Here is a 6,016-nt window from a genome sequence, read left to right as displayed (position 1 = left end):
TCCCTACTTATGGACCTTAAAACTTCAGCTACTGGCTCTTACACCTGTTTCTACTCTGTACTTCTCTAAGTTGTCATGCTGTTAGCTTTGGCTCTTGTAACTCTGGCTAGGGTTCTCTCTTTGCTTTTGGAGCCTGGGTATTTCTAAGCTATATATTATTTTTTTGGTTGTATTTTATCTACCATTTCTTTGTGTTTGGAGCAGGAAAAATTCACTTTGTCATGTTCCTAGAAATAGATCCACAGCATTTATTTTCTCTCACTCGTGTCTGTCATCCTTTTTTCTGTAATTAATGGGCTGAAGGAATACATGCCCACATTCACAAATATGAGACAAGTTTTAAAGAAATATCTTATGACTAAAATTATGGCATTTCCTACAAAACAGTCCCCTCTTTCTTCTGCTTGGAAAGATTATTGATCTTCTGTAATAGTTATTTTACGTATTTTCAGTATATTCTCTTCCTTTTTCTCTTCTCTGCCTTACTTATTTTCCTTTTTTTTTTTTTTCATCTACCTCTAAATCAAAGAAAAATCTGTGTTGAGAATCCAGGTCAACTAATGTTAGTGCTTTTTTCAAAAGGGCAATAAATAAAATTACAAGGCTTTTACACATTATAGTGAATATAAATTCTTTTTAGTAAAACAGAAAAAAAAATGACCAAAGTATGATTTGTGGATACAAGTGCAGATTCTTGGTTCAGGGTATTTTTAAAGTCATTGAAGAGCCTTTATCCAATGACATTCATTGCTATTTGATTTTATGTCTTTGTTTCACTTGTGCTGCCCTCTAACTTGGGTCTTCCCTTTCTTTCTTTTATACTCCTCTATTTGCAGTGCAGGTGTTTCATTAAAACTGTATCTGGTATTGGCATGCCACAGATGCACTTTGATATTTCATACATTTCACCTAGATCTTTTGCTGTGCATTTTTGCAAGTTAAAATATGGAGGCAATATTAATACACAGTAAATAGCCTGGAAACGTGCAAATCATAGTTAAATCTTAGATCCCTTAAAGAGGTTTGTAGCTTTCAGAGAGATTCTTCTTTGGGCATGATATATTTACTTGGAAATTTGACCAGAGGTAAGAATTTTGGGAAAGTATTGGGAAAATTGTTTCAACTGTTTCTGAGTTTCTTGAGTGATAAAAATAAGAGTAATTTTATTATTACTTATTTTTGTTAGCTTTTAACTCATACTATGTATAATGTTTTAACCATTGAAAAGCAATGGGAAAAGACTGTGTTCTTTAGACTGTTTTAAGCGCCTCCAAGGAAAGTTAACTTTCAGCGTACCCCAAAAGTTATTGTCATTATGGTTCTTTTTTTGTTATAAGACCTGCTTGTATAGAAACTTTGAAGCATAACACTTCTTTAGTTTAAAAAAAAAAACACTTAAAAATCCAGTGCAAAAATGGCACATATTATTTAAATCTGTGCATCGATGAGCAAACTGAAAAGTGAAATGTTTTCTAACTGACCTTTGATTCATGTTATAGGAAATCATGCAGTGTATACATTTACTGACATGTTTAGTGAAAACATAAATGTGAGAGAGCTAATGAGAATTTTAACTTTTTTTTTTAATATTTCAGGCTATGGCATTTGCTTTCATTTTCTTCATACATTCGTGATATCTGTGTCAAAGTTTTATCAACTTAGATTTATAAATATGCATTACATTAAATGCACTTGAGTATAGTGTATACATTTGAATATGAATTTGTGCATGGATACAATGAGACACACATCATTTAATAAGTAGAAAGGGTTCAACAAGATAACAGTCCAAGGTCCTGTAGTTGTCACTGTTCCACAGTGATGTGGAATTAAGAAAAAAAGCTCCATTTTTTATCTAATTGAATTTGGCAAGGGAATATATTTCATCCACATGTTTAAAACAGGGGCATGTATTCGCTCAGAATCTGTAAACCAGCTAGTTGAAAGATTGACAGCTCGGTGAGGAGAATACAACCTTATATTTGGTTTCAGGCAGCCAAAGTTTTAATTACAGCTCTGAGGAGGAGGAGAATGGGAACGTTTCACACAGCAACCTTAACAAACAGCATAATATCTCCGTTGTTATCCATGTTATTTACTATTTCGGCATCTTTTATATATGTCCTACATATTGCATTAATAGAAACTCAACTAGAAACCTGGTCTTGGATATACTTGGTGTCTGTCACAGTCTGTGGTAATGACTACTGAGAATCAGTGACACATGTGGAAGAAGTAGAGCTTTAAAAAAGTACTCTACTGAGGGCCTCCTAGGTGGCTCAGTCTGTTAAGCATCCAACTTCGGCTCAGGTCATGATCTTGTGGCTTGTGAGTTTGAGCCCTGCATTGGCCTCTGTGCTGACAGGACAGCTCAGAGCCTGGAGCCTGCTTCAGATTCTGGGTCTCCCTCTCTCTTTGCCCTTCCTCTACTCTCTCTCTCTCTCTCTCTCAAAAATAAATAAAACATTAAAATATTAAAAAAAAGTACTCTACTGAATATTATAAAATTTTAGGAAGGGCTGCATTTTAGAAGTACATTCATTTGGATGGAATATTTCAGAGTCATTGGGTTTCTTCTCATGTAATTTTTTTCTGTATGTAAGCTGTCTTACTGAAAATTGGCACGGTTTAATGAAGCTGTGTGTGTTCACAGTAAAGAGGAAGCTAACTAAAGGAAACACTTAGAAAGTGACCTATGTACTTGCATATATATCCTTTTTTCTGGCAAGAAAGTGACTGTCTCTTTATCACGCATCTAGGGATTTTGAATCCTAGAAAGGGATCGGAATCAGGAGAAAAGTTGTTGTGCTTTGAGAGACCTAAGATGAATATTCACTTAATACAAAAAGAGAGAAATGTCACAAAAGTCATGGTATGTAAATTAAGAGTGCCTGGGAGCAATTATTTTATATGGCAAAGCCAGAAAGACATTAAAAACACCTTATATTTCTGTTTTCAACTCATGAACAAATAAATGTAGGAAACATGTTTATTTGTTTAACAGTGCAAACAGTTTCCTTAATGCATAAATTAAGAGGATGTCTTACTATTTCTGAATACTCAAGGTAGAGAGACATCGTAGAGAAAGAAGGGAATAATAGCCGAAGTGCTTGAATAACAATTCTGGCAAAAATGGGAGTTCTTCCAATAAGGACCAAGACATCCCATATTCCCAATTCTGATTATTGATTGGATAGATTTCTTGCAAGAAATTTATTTTCCCCAGACTCTAGAATTTATAGGATGGGTTTAGCTAGCGTTAGCAACATAGCACTTTCTTTTTTTCATAGATAAGCCTGCTTGATCAAAGCAAGATATAAACAGCTAGAATGCTTTGCTTAATATTTACATAAACACAAAATGAAATGTGGGTTTTGTGTTTATTTCATATTACTATGAATGAATAAAGGAATTCAGAGTTTCTTTTTGTGTGTTTCACTTTGATTTTATTGACTTTTAGGGAAACCTACTGATATTTGAAAAAGAGATACTTAGTCTTGGAGAAGTAATTCATTTTTTTCATGATGGGGGTACTGAATTTCTTCTTTATGTTCAGATCATAGTCATGTTAGCAATAAAACCATTTATCTTCTATAAGAATTTTGAGAAATGTATACTGTATTTGATTTACACTACCCAAAAACATTCTTTATTTGTTTTTTTTAAGTTTTATTTAAATTCCAGTTGGTGAATATACAGTATAATATTAGTTTCAGGTGTACAATATAGTGATTCAACACTTCTATACATCACCCTGTGTTCATCTCAGTAAGTTCACGTCTTAATTCCCATCGCCTATTTAACCCATTCCCCTACCCACCTCCCTTCTCGCAACGATCAGTTCTCTACAATTAAGAGTCTGTTTCTTGGTTTGCTTGTCTTTCTCTCTCTTTCTTTTTTTTCCTTCTTGTTTTGTTTTTTAAATTCCACATATGGGCGAAATCATAGGACATTTGTTTTTCTCTTACTTATTTCACTCAACGTAATACACTCTAGCTCCATCCATGTCGTTGCAAATGGCAAGATTTCATTCTTTTTTTATGGCCGAATAATATTCCATTGAGTGTGTATGTGTGTGTGTGTGTGTGTGTGCATGCGCATGTATGTATGTGTATGTATATATTACATACATATACATACATACAGCATATCCTCTTTATTCATTCGTATTTGATGGACATTTGGGGCTACTTCCATAATTTGGCTATTATAGATAATGCTGCTATAAACATTGGTGTGCATGTATTCCTTTGAATTAGTGGTTTTACATTCTTTAGGTAAATACCTAGTAGTGCAATTGCCAGATCATAGGGTAATTCTATTTTTAACTTTCTGAGGAATCTCCATACTGTTTTCCAGAGTGGCTGCACCCGTTTGCATTCCCACCAACAGTGCAAGAGGGTTCCTCTTTCTCCACATCCTCACCAACACCTGTTGTTTCTTGTGTTGTTGATTTTAGCCATTCTGAAAGGTATGAGATAGTATCTCATTGTAGTTCTTTACTTGGTTTTAAACTTGTAAAATAAACTCAGCAAATTTGTTTCAGGAGAGCATTTCCAAAATAATTCATAGCTAATAGAGTTAAGTAGTGCTTTGAAATAAACTTATTTTCTCTTAAAAATTAGATGTCCAGTAATAGCCATATTTATATATACAATTATACCTTATTATAAGATTTTATATAGTACAAACATTTATATATTAAAGATTAAAAACTTTGGGAATACATTTTTTCCCCCAAGTAGAATACAAAGGTAAGTATTAGGATTCTGAAATTACTTGTTAGTTTACATGGCCTTGACCAAGCCTAGGTTCTCCTGTTTCTTGGTGAAAAGTCTGTAAACATTTACATTTCATGACAGAAACTGTGTACTTTTAAGAATGACATCTTAGAATTTTGGAGAGGTCCTCAGTCTGTGCATTTGCCTTATGCACTTGGCTTTATTTTATCACTTTAAAATAATTGTAGTTTAATGGTAGATTTAGATGTATAATTGTACTTTTTATTAATGAGAAAAGACAAAAATGAAGCATTAGAGATTAAAATAGAAAGATGCGCATCATATATGAAACGCTGTGGAGACTGTAGATTAAATCAATGTAAATAACAATATCACTACTTGAAAAATGCATAGTGTTTGAAAGAATCAAAGAAAATCATAGCAAACCTTACAAGCAGTTATTTAAGTAGACCATACAATATGTGATCTTTTGTGTCTGCTTTCTTTCACTTAGTGTAGTGTTTTTGAGATTCATCTAAGTTGTAGAATATATCAGTTCTCTTTTCCTTTTTATGTCTGAATGCACACACACACACACACACACACACACACACACGCAATACATACATACCTCAATTTGTTTATCCGTGTATCCACTTAAGGGCATGTGGGCTGTTTCTATCCTTTGGCTATTATAAATAATGCTACTATAAACATTCACGTACAAGTTTCTGTGTGGATATGTGTTTTCATTTCTCTTATGTGTATACCTAGGAGCAGAATTTCTGAATCGTATGGTTATTCTGTGTTTGCCTTTTTGAAGAATAGCCAAATTGTTTTCCATAGCAGCTGTACTATTTTGTATTCCCAACAGGTATGTATAAGGGTTCCTGTTTCTCTACATCCTTGCCAACACTTGTTATTTTTATTAATTTATTCTTTGATTAAAGCTGTCTTAGTGGATATGAAGAGTTTTTCATTATGTATTTCTTCAGTGACTAGAGATGCTGAAAATATTTTATGTGCTTTTTCTTCTTTGGAGAAACTATGTACGTTTCTTGCCCATTTTTTATTTGGGTTTGTTTGTCTGTGTTGAATTGTAAGGGTTCTTTGTATATTCTCATTTTTAATCCTTTATCAGATCTATGATTTGTAAACTTTTTCTCCATTATTTAGGTTGTTCCTTGGCATTCTTGATAATGTTGTTTAATGTACAACAGATTTTAATTTTTATGAAGTCCAATTTGTCTTTCACTTTTATTGCTCATGCTTTTGGTGTCAAATCTTAGAATCTT

Source organism: Lynx canadensis, chromosome A1 (genome assembly GCF_007474595.2).
Source record: "Lynx canadensis isolate LIC74 chromosome A1, mLynCan4.pri.v2, whole genome shotgun sequence".
Lineage (NCBI taxonomy): Eukaryota > Metazoa > Chordata > Mammalia > Carnivora > Felidae > Lynx > Lynx canadensis.
Note: the sequence above shows the minus strand (reverse complement) of the source record.